This window comes from Schistocerca gregaria, chromosome 2 (assembly GCF_023897955.1).
Source record: "Schistocerca gregaria isolate iqSchGreg1 chromosome 2, iqSchGreg1.2, whole genome shotgun sequence".
Taxonomy (NCBI): domain Eukaryota; kingdom Metazoa; phylum Arthropoda; class Insecta; order Orthoptera; family Acrididae; genus Schistocerca; species Schistocerca gregaria.
The window spans coordinates 968033635-968045826 of record NC_064921.1 but is presented as its reverse complement, the minus strand read 5'-3'; the positions used below and the strand labels follow the sequence as shown (position 1 = coordinate 968045826).

General features: G+C 49.3%; 1 non-coding gene across 1 annotated transcript; it reads right to left on the bottom strand.

Annotated features, from left to right (window-relative positions):
• Positions 1–499: 499 nt before the first annotated feature.
• On the bottom strand, positions 500–571 carry Trnaq-uug (transfer RNA glutamine (anticodon UUG)). The gene has a single exon. It is a non-coding gene; the product is annotated as a tRNA-Gln (tRNA).
• Positions 572–12192: the final 11621 nt, after the last annotated feature.

Below are 12192 nucleotides of genomic sequence, written 5' to 3'. Positions count from 1 at the left end.
GCAGCACCCAAAACGGAGAGATACTGGGACCAGCAGCTGAGGTCGTCTTCTCGCAGTTGAACCCCTTACGTTCCGTTATTAATCCTAGTAGCAAAAGCATATGCACTTGGAGCGTTCCCCATTCACGTGTGGACTGCTATTAACAACATACCGTCACACAACTCAAGCAGCTCTTTCAGCCTTCACATACACTGGTCCTCAGCACAGCTCATGTTGTTGGTGTCGGATTAAGAAACCTCTTTGAGAATATGGTCCATATTGGATGCTGCAACTAGCAAGTGCGGCAAGATATCAGTAGGTGGCGGGGTGCACACCTGCTTCGTTTTGCGGGCTGTTGGTCTAGGGGTATGATTCCTGTTTTGGGTGCAGGAGCGTTCCCCATTCACGTGTGGACTGCTATTAACAATTTGCATTACATGATCCTAGCTAAAATTCTGGATATACAATTCCAACTACCAGCTAGTACACATTTCTAGAAACGATCGCAAAACACAGATTCAGGTTCCACCGAGACTCGAACTCGGATCGCTGAATTCAAAGTCCAGAGTGCTAACCATTACACCATGGAACTGGGTGCTTCTCGCTGACTGTAATTGAGCAGCATCATGACATTAAACCTATAAGCTGCGATTTATTACATGTAGCGTCCTCAGGAAGTGTTTGCGTATCTAAGGAAGCAACCAAGTAGGCTGAAAGTGGAGGGAGCAACTTGGAATGTAGCGAGAATTCTTGCCAGTATTCGTACATGAAATGATGTCTAAGGGTCAGGAAATCAAAATCGCGGAACAGCCACTTTCGTATGGTGGATGCTTTGTGCTGGAAGCAGCCTAGCTATGAAAACAGCTATGGTCACAGAGTACTGTCGAAAAGTGCGTGCTGTCACACAACGCTACGTAGTGGGCGGATGGTGCGTGACACGATAACATTTGCACTTCACACGATCGACATAGTGTCACACAACTGAAGCAGCTCTTTGAGCCTTCACATACACTGGTCCTCAGCACAGCTCATGTTGTTGGTGTCGGATTAAGAAACCTCTTTGAGAATATGGTCCATATTGGATGCTGCGACCAGCAAGTGCGGCAAGATATCTGTAGGTGGCGGGGTGCACACATGCTTCCTTGTGCGGCCTGTTGGTCTAGGGGTCGGAGTCGGCCTTTGGCTGTGGAGCGGTGCGGTACGTCCCGGCCGCTCCGTGTCGCGTTTCCGTGTGTGTTGTTGTTTACCGCGCCGGCGCGCTAGTGTTACGTATTGCCGTCACGTTCCTGACACACGATGGCTCTTTCGTATCGGAAAGCCAGGATCAAGCTGCAGTTCGACACTACGTACTCTAGACCCAAGGCCCACGAAGTAGAGCGTTTTTTACGCGATGTGGTACATGTTGATCCTAACGAGCTGATCCGTATCCACTTATCTATTGTCTCCAGCGTCGTATATCTTAAGTTCACTGACGACGAAGCATGTGACAAACTTCTCAGACGCTCGACGGCAGGTTATCGGTTCTGCCACTCAGACGGAAACGTGGGTGTTGTGACGCTTGAACGTGCTGGATTGGGAATCCAAAATGTGCGCGTGTTTGAGCTCCCTTTTGAAGTTCCAGCGGATTTGGTCACCCTTGCTCTTCGACTCTATGGAACAGTTCTCGGCCACACGGCCGAAAAATGGAAGACCTTCGACACCTACCCTGTCCTTAACGGGGTGCGACAAGTCCGTATTGACCTGCATCGCCATATTCCTTCGTATCTCACGATCGCTGGTTGCAGGGCAATAATTATTTACGACGGTCAGCCGAGAACCTGCTCCGGTTGTGGCCAGACGGGACACATGCGTACCGAATGCCTGCAACGCCGTCTCGCGCAGACACCCTCGACCGACCAGATTCGTCCGTCAACACCGACCTCTCTGCCGATTACGTATGTTGCGGCGGCGAGACGGGAGACGCCAGCTGTATATGACGACCCCACTGTATTGGTGCGAGCTTTGGAGGACCCTGCAGTAGCTTCCACGGAGCCCCAAGCGACTTTCAGTGCTGATGCTACTGCTGTCCTTTCGTCGGACCCCGGCGCACCGTCACAACGGCTCGCCGACGGTGCGATGGAAGTTGAAGCACAGGATGCAGCGTCCTCCCCTTGCCCTACGTCGGAAACAGAGGCGCGGCAGCGTAAGCAGAAATCACCCAAGCGTCATAAGAAGCGGCGCAAGACAACCGACGACGTAGAACAGCCCGAGGCGATACCGCTGGATGACGAGGTGCCTCAACCGCTCCACCGCGCCGACACAGGCGACCCTACCGTCTCACACGGTTCGACGTCTTCTCCCACTACCGCTGGGTCTGGACCACATGAGGAAGCGGGAGATCACCGCAGCTCCGACACCGGGGATGCACCCTTGCCTCCGTCTGCCTCTCGAGATCCAGTGGTGTCAACGTCCCTGGGCGACTGGGCGCAGGAGATGGAGTTGCAGGATGCGTTTCAGAACCAAGACGATGCACCGATGCCGATGGCAGCGTCTACGGCATGAGCACCTCTCGTCGCTGCCTAGCACTTCGCAAGACCGGCGCTCCACGTCACGACTACTGCCCTCCTGTCATACCATGGTCACCTCCCGAGACTTGATGGACCAGGCATACCGCCTCGCCACGATCAACGTCAATGGCATTACATCTGATGTCAAGACCCGTATGCTGAAGGATACGTTACGCGCTGCGGATCTGGACGTTGTTTTCCTTCAAGAAGTCCGATCAGGACTCTGTCTCGATGCCTACGGATATGACGCCTACACTATGCCTGCAGATGTGGGCGGTGGAGGTACGGCGATTCTACTGCGGGAAGGGATAATGGCCACTGATGTCTCCCATTTACCGTCGGCCCGGGGGGTCGCACTCACGATTGGTACAGTACGTCTGGTGAACTTATATGCTCCTTCAGGCACCGGCAAAAGGAGAGAACGGCGCACCTTTTTTGCCGAAGATATAGCGCCGCTCTTCCAGGGCAATACCGACCACTTGGTAGTAGGCGGCGATTTTAATTGTGTGCTCCGCCCATCCGACCAGGAGCCACACTATACCACCTGCCCGGCACTCCAGGCACTTTTACAGGACTTGGCCTTGTTGGACACCTGGATCATCCAACACGGCGACCGTCGAGCACACACCTACTTTAGTTCCGAAAGTGGGCTATAGTGCATTGGCCGACGCGTGCCCGCGTTGCTAAGCGCGACACGTAGTCCTGCGCCCAGCCGCGGGAGGCAGCAGCGCACGGGAACTGCACAACTGCACAATCGGCATCTATTCACGCGCGTGAACTGCGTGGCCGACTGCCGAGCGAAGCCAGACCGCGAGGCGCAGTATCAGCTGGCCCGCGCGTGCGTGACCACCTTATCCGCACTCAGCCGCGCAGCACGACGTATCGCTTTTGGCGCATCGCTTTAGCACAGCGCCTTGGCATATCGCTTTGGAGACATTTTTTTTTTTTTTTTTCCACCGCCGGCCATGTAACAGCGTAGCGCCCTTTCGGCAACCGAGTAGTCACCACATAAACACGCAACCCTGGATCGAGTACGACAACTTAGTGGTGCAAGCACCACACCGACATCGACAAGAGGGCCACCTGGCAGGGCAAACATCAGTAACAAAGTGTCGCAAATAGGCATGGCGTCTGGTATTCACGAATATGCCGTCATGTCGCCGAGCCAAAAGATCGCTGCAATTGACGAGCTACTGAATGACATTGCAGCGGAACTGAAGGCTAAACACGTGTCTAGTAGTGTACTGAACACAATACGGAATAAAATATTCCCGTTGGCATTACAACTTACGTCAGCAGAAGCCAAGGTCGAACTGCTGCAAGAACAGAATAAAGATCTACTGCGAGAATTGCAATACTCAGCAGATCCAGTAAAGGACCTACGCATTGAGACACTCACCGAACAGGTTAATAAACTAGAGGAGGACAACTCCAAGCTTGTTGAAATAAATCAGGAACTTAGAGACCAGATCAGGGAACTGACAGGGAAAGTCACTGAACAAGCGCAGCAACAGGCCAAAACATTAACATATGCTGCAGCTCTATCCACCGCACCCAAAGAACATAAACGCATTGAGGCGGCCAAAGCCAAACAGACAACAACATTGTTCATAAAATCAACAAACAATCAAGACACAAAAACAGTACAACAAACACTGACACAAAAAATAAACCCAAGACGTGATAACTTACATATAAAATCGATAAGAAACACGAAGACAGCCGTTATTGTCGAAGCAGCAACACAGGAGGACTGCCGTAAAATCATAGAAAAGACGAAAGACATAGAGAACATTGCGTGTGAAGGGCCTAGAAAACGGCAACCTCTGGTGATAGTCCACCGAGTTACAGACACTATCTCAGATAGAGAATTTCTGGAGTGTCTGTACGAGCAGAACCTCAGCGACGATCTCACAAAAGACGAATTTGACAGAGACGTCAAAATCAGATTCCGCACAGGTCCAAAAGGAAAGGGATATAACCATCAGGTGTTGGAGGTTACACCCAGAATTTATTGGTATCTCACTAAAAAAGGAAGGGTGTACATAGACTTTCAATCATTAACCATCAAAGACTTTACCTCCGTAAGCCAGTGTTACAATTGTTGTGACCTAGGCCACACAACCAAAGCTTGCGCAGACACAAGTGCGACCTGTTCAAGGTGTGGCAAGAAGGGTCACAAACGCGCAGAGTGCCGTGCATCAGAACCCATCGATTGTATTCCCTGTAGGAATAGAAACAGAATTAGCAATAAGAGTAGGGGTGGGGTCTGCCAGACCTACAAACAACTGCTTGACAGACTAATTGACAGCACTGACTATGGCAACTGAACACCCCCCTGCGTCAACTGACCTGCTCCACAAATCACACCCTGCTAAAACGAAGTCATACAAGTCACCTTCGACAAAAAACCGAAACCACCTACGTGCAATACTCTGGCGTAAGAGGCAAAAACTGTTACCAGACGACTACCCCAACAATGGATACATCCCAGGCTTGATGAACAGTACAAACCTGGAAGACAGCCTTCACGCAGTTACCGAATACATTGACGATCTCACATTGACAGGACAAATAGTACCAGAACCCGCCAAACTAATTAAAAGACAGATAAGGTACTGGATGACGTTTCAGACGACCCTCATTAACAGGATAGACGAACTTGAAGACGAACTACTAAGATTAGACATGGTAACCCCATACTCCGACACTGACAGATCAGGATGCTACAACACATATGACCAACCAGAGCAACCATGCAAAACAACACCACCAACGACCCAACGAGGCCCTTCTACTCCAACACAACGACGCACATACGATACCACGAAATGCGAAGGATATATCAAACCAGTTAAGTTCGTTTTAGGTGAGACTTTGAACCCTACCGTTATGCAAGCCAGCGAAACTGGAACTCAAACGAAAGACACAGACAAATCAGACACCCCAGGCTGCATTCAATCCAAACGAATAATAACTCACACTTATTCATCGGCAGAGGAAGAAGATGACGTCTATCACTGCCCCTACGCCAGAGATTGTAGCGTACACAAAAATGATCCACCAAATCCCAATGCCAATCTTGAACAGGCCACAGCACTGACCGACACCGCAAATGACACGCATAAAGTCGGGGCAACAACCGCAACTAAAGCTGACAGTGCGCATATCTTACTCAAAGCTGATACGACCGATGCAAATAATGACGAAGAGCAGACCTGTGAGAACCAACTCGTGTCAGAGCGAATTAGAACTAAGGTACACTCACCCAACACATCTAAAACACAACAAGATAGCACAAATGAAACACACAAAAAACACACAAAAATAATCACAGCCTTCAAGAAACTAAACCCACGTAATAAACCTAAACAGCCTAAGAGAGTTAAAAAAGTGAAAGCGTGTGACGACCAAACGCGGCAATTGCCGGCTGTTCCAACACCTTGTGTCAAAATAGTGATTCCCCCCAGTGGTGTAAACACACCCTCAGTTCCCAAATCAACAACCGCAACGTCAACGCCGTTGGAATCCCCCGCAACGACCAACATGGGCACCCATCCAGCGCTTCTCGCAGAGGCGCACAACGACTCCACTACACCACCACGGCACGACACGGCAGCGGGCACGTCAACACACGCCACCACCACCACCACTAGTTTTAAATACGATAAGTTAGACCTAAATGTAAAATTAAGTAGGCTAGAAAAGAGGGACATATTAGAGACGGCACAACGGATGCTTATTCGCACCCTACATCCATATGGAGATTCGGTCTGTTTTCGTACATCGGAGCAAACCGACAGACTCATTCTCAAAACAGAAAACATTCCGACGGATCCTGACAGCCTGCTTAATCTGCTCATGCAGGTGTGCGCGCGCAGGGAGGAGCCATTCGACCTAGATAAGCTATATAAGGATCACGTTAGGGCTCATGGGAGAACATACTTCGATTATAGTCAAACTGGCAGCAAGTGCTACGCCACTGTTAAACACCCGAACTGCTGTTAGCACAGCTTAATGCTATGCGGAGTATACTCGTCAACTCGGAGCTCCCACAAGCCCTACGTGAACTAAGAAGTGATATTCTGTGTTTACAGGAGCCATATACCAGAATAGGTCAAATCCCTAATCTCCCTCCAGGCGCGGTGACAGTTGCGGAGGGGGCGGGCTGCAAGGCGTCCGTCACAATTCTAAACAAAGAAATATACCCGGTGAAAATCACAGAACTCTGTTCTGAACACCTAGCTACAGTCGAAGTCACGCACAAGGGGGATACGTGGATCATCGCGTCGCTGTACGCCCAATTCTGTCACAGCATTATACCATATGCAGACCTCATTAGAGATCTTGCAAATTATGCTGGCAACAAGAAACTACTTATCTGTGCAGACATAAATGCCGGATCCACCCTGTGGCATTCAGACAGAACTGACGACAGAGGCAGAATCATAAACGACATCATTAATGAAAATGGACTCCACATACTCAACGAAGAAGGACACCACCCGACTTACACCGGACACAACGGCTACACATCAAACATAGACATTACCATCGCCAACAATGCTGCCATTAACCATGTATTAGACTGGACTGTACATGATCAGATCACAGCTAGCGACCACAACATCATCACACTAACCTTAAATGGTACATCCAACATCAACTCAGTCACACAACCCAAAAGACTGTTATTTAACAAAACGGATTGGAATAGGGTCAGACGAACAATACATGAGCACACATTGCACGACATCACCGGTAGCGTTGACTTCCGAGCACACATGCTGACGGACATCATCACAAAAATACAGAACACCTGCATACCTACACAAAGCAAGATAAAACACCAAAACATTCCATGGACCACACAATTAACGTGACTCAAACAGGACTCAAAACGTAAGCGTAAGCTTTATCAACGAGCAATCTCAGACAGAGAAAGACAAATACGACTACACGACTACCGGCTTGCCAAGGACAGGTACAAACTCGAGCTGAATAAGACCAGGAAAGACCACTGGAACAGCCATGTAGCAGCACAAACACAACTAAACATTTGGGGGGAACCATGCAAAATAGTGACAGAAAAAGTAAAGAGCCCACTGCTTCTGGGAACGCTGCGACAGGAAGACGGCGCGATGACTAAGGGCTGGAGACGCACAGCGGAGTTCCTGCTAAGCAAACTCCTGCCTGATGACATCGCTGACACCGACACACCAGAACAAGCAGCACTGAGACGCGAACTCGACACAGCATACATTACACCAACTGTCGTCTGTCCTTTTGCACAGGAAGAAGTCGCGATAGCGATTTCAGAACCAAAAAACAAAAAGGCGCCAGGACCAGACGGTATCCACTCTGAGGTACTAAAACAAATTGCACCGCAGATCACCCCATATCTCACAACATTGCTAAACGACGCATTAAGGCTGGGTCGAGTGCCTGCAGTGTGGAAGTCCTCGAAGGCGGTCATCATCAAAAAAGCCCCAGACAAAGACCCCTCAGATCCCAAGTCATACAGACCAATATGCCTCATCAACACACTGGGTAAAATACAAGAGAAACTACTTTGTAAACGATTACGAGCACATAGAACACTACGGGGACTAACACCACACCAATACGGCTTCAGGGAAGGGAAATCTATAGACGACGCAATAAACAGAGCACTCCAAATAGTACATAACACACCTAACAAATACACACTTGCCATTATGATAGATATATCAGGTGCTTTCGATAACCTGTGGTGGCCGGCCTTGTTCAAGAGGCTCAGACACCTGCAGGTGCCGGAATCCCTGTACAATAGCTTCATCGACTATTGCAAAGACAGGACAGTCGTTTGGCACATGGACAATCAGAAAGTAATCAAACGTATTACAAAAGGCTGTCCACAAGGGTCGATCTGCGGCCCCATCTTCTGGGACATAGTGATTGAACCGCTCCTACAGTTACTAGAGGAGCACACTTTGACAGATGGAGTTGTCGCCTATGCTGACGATCTACTCGTGGTTGTATCAGCAAATAACCGGGCCCAGCTAGAAGAAAGAGCCAATGGAACACTTCATACAATAACCAAATGGTGTGCTAAGAACAAACTAAAGATAGCAGAAACCAAAACAACATACACACTGTTAAAGGGCATCCTACGCAGGAACCCAACAGTCAAAATAGGGGACACAAACATAAAAAGACTCGCGGTTACACGCTATCTAGGAGTATACATTGACGAACGTTTGAACTTCCACGAACACATGCGAATATGCACAAACAAAGCAGAAAAGCTACTACACAAACTGGCAAGGCTAAATTCGGAACAATTTAGACTACCCCTGTCAGTCACACGAACATACCATTGTGCTCTCTTCGAGTCAGTACTATGCTTTGCTGCCAGTACATGGGCCCACAGATTGAGTGTCTCAACCAACAGAACCATCGTACGTAGAGGACAAAGAAGTGTTTTACTTCGATTAACTGGGGCCTTCAACACAACGTCAATTGATGCACTATGTGTGGTCATGGGAATCTTCCCAATAGACATCACAATCAGGTACCGTGCAGCAATGTACTGGCTTAGGATGGGGAGAATAGACCAGGTTCGGCAGATCACTGGTGTACCGATTGAGTCAACACGCCAACTTAAAACATGGCGAGTGGATACCTGGCAGAGCGAGTGGGACAACAGCGATAAGGGCCGCCGAGTATACAACTTCTTCCCTGACATCCAGGAAAGACTAAAACTGAAATATATCGATCCCAGCCGCGGTATGGTACACTTCATCACAGGACACGGCCCCTATCCCACGCACCTGAACCGCGTGAGTCTGCAGCAGACTAATAGATGCACATGCGGGGAAGAAGGTTCCCCTGAACACATCGTCTTTTTCTGCGGACAACGCACGATCACAAGACACACAGTACATGTAGACCACTTGAACACACAAAATGAACTACATGCCATAGTACGCGATCCTGAAAGGTGGACTGAACTTAATACACTGACTGACGAAATCTCAAAGATTCAACATGCTGAATATTTACGCAACAGACCATACAGAAGGCAAGTCGGCACAACCAGACAACAGGATGCCCAGGGGATCACAGACATTACTGATACATCGAGTGAAGAAGAAGAAGACACAGATGCAGACCAAGGCACCAACACAGATATTGAGGCGTCCAGCGCGTATGACCCATAGTGTCAACTAAAGTGGCCTCAAAGACTTTTCCCGAAAGACCGACAAATGGTGCATATGTCACATAAATTCTGGAAAACTGATTGCACCTAAATGTAAATATGTATATAGTTAATAGTACCTCCATGTCTAACATGAGCTTAAAGCTAGGCACCTCTTCAAGGGACCTACGCCTTCTGGTAAGAGGCAGCGCACGGCCTGGATGGAAGGATCTTAATTGTGGTCCCTCTTGACTGAGCCCAACCCGACGGATACATATTGTAGATCGGGGAAAACCACCTTTCAGGCTGTGTTGCTGGCGGGGCCGGGAGGTGCTAACTAACGCATTATGCAGTATCATAAGCCTTATTGCTTCAACACAAATTGTCAGTTTTAATGCACCTGTACAACCGCTACCATAACCACTATTTTACCAATACCATCGAAGCCAAAGCTTAAAGGTAGGCACCTCCTCAAGGGACCTACGCCTCCTGGTAAGAGGCGGCACACGGCCTGGATGGAAGGATCTTAATTATAGTTCCTCTTGACTGAGCCCAACCCGACAGATACATCTTGTAGATCGGGGAAAACCACCGTTCAGGCCGTGTTGTCGGCGGGGCCGGGAGGTGCTAACAACCGAACAGTCTTTATTAGGAGCCATGCAAGCCCGAAATAAACAGCCACATTCCATCTCACCTCTATTACCATTACCATAACAACTTTCCACCAATAACTTCTGAGCCAGATCATAAAGCTGGGCATTATTTGTTATTCATCACAAGGTAACTTTGCAGACTAGACATGGAGGGTTAGTTGGCTAATGTACCTCAACCTTCCATAGTTAAGTAAGTACTTAGAATGGCAGACATTAGAAGGAATGGTGAGCGACGTCCAGCGACTTGAGGATCATTCCAAGACCCTGGACGCCGCCCACAACCAGGTGACGGGCCCATACTACACCATTCCTTTCCCTATTCCTTTCCCTTTTCTCTACTTCTTCCAAACATCCATTAATTATTAAGTTTTTGTATTATTATTTTCTTAATTCTTTCGTATACTTGTCTGTCTGTCTGTATCCTACTTATTTTATATTTTATATTAGTTTTAAGATTTTAATATGCTGCACAATAACAAAAAAAAGATAAGAACCATAGAAAGCCCGCCTCCACGTGGCGGGACACGGGCAACGGTGTGGGTGGGGACGGGAGCCGGGGTGATGGCACAATCAGCCACTCCGGACCCCGGACCCAGCCACAGCGGCCAAGAGGCTATATAAGACCCACCATAAGAAATTAGGCGGTGGGTCATTAAATATAAAGCAGCAAGTGGAAAAAAAAAAGGTCACTCCGCGAGCCGTTTGGATCGATTCTACGTCACCCGCGGCCTACGATCGGCCGTTGTCGACGCTGAGATGTGGCCGGCAGCGTTCACGGATCACCTCGCATATGTGTGTACTCTCACCCTTCCCCGCCAGCGCGTCCGCCGAAGTAGGGGTCCGTGGCGCCTCAATGTGGCCCTTCTTGATGAGATAAATTGCAGACGCGCAGTCGAGTCCACATGGAGCAATTGCCTCCGGCGTTTACCCGCCTACCGTTCTGTACTTCAATGGTGGTTACGGTGTGCAAAACCCGCACTGTGCCGAACATTAGTCAGCTATGGACGCGACCGAGCGCGCTGGTATACTGCGACTACTGATTTTTACTATACTGCGCTCCGCGAACTGGCTGTACAACCGCCGTCGCCAGAGCGACAATCAGCACTACAACGCGTCAAGGCACAATTGCTTCGTATCAACGCCGTACGTCTTGCGGGTGTGCGGGTGCGAGCGAGGACGACTGATGATGTTCGTGGCGAACGACCTTCCCTCCACCATATCATTCAAGAACGCCGAAGACGCAAGAGGCAGCTCATTACCGAGGTTGAGACGGAGGACGGGCGACGCGTTGACGCACAAATGGATATCGTCCGAGCGTTCACACAGTCATATAAACTTCTTTACGAGAGGGAGTCCCACATGAATGTAGGGGTCAGGGAAGTCCTATCTGACCTACCAGTCTCTCGGAACCTACAAGATGATGCTACGCTCTTGTTGGCGGTGACTTTGGAAGAACTGCGAGAGGCTCTGTTGCGTGGCTCTCCCAACAAAACGCCTGGCCCTGACGGCCTCCCTCTTGAATTTTACAAGCGGTTCTTTGATCTCATGGGCCCAATGTGGGTCAGGATGTACAGTGAACTCCTGGACGCCGATTTTCAGGTACCATCTGACTTTACTGAGGGTCTCTTGATCCCTGTGCCCAAACCCGGCGGAGGCCGTCACCCTCTTGATTTTCGCCCGTTGACAATGCTCAACACTGACTATAAGCTGTTGACACGCATGCTCCGTGAGAGGCTCAAACCTACGGTAATGGCGGCCATTCACACTGATCAAACCTGCCTCGGGGGCGACACTAATGGGTTTACGACTTTAAGCACCTATAGAGACGTGGTGG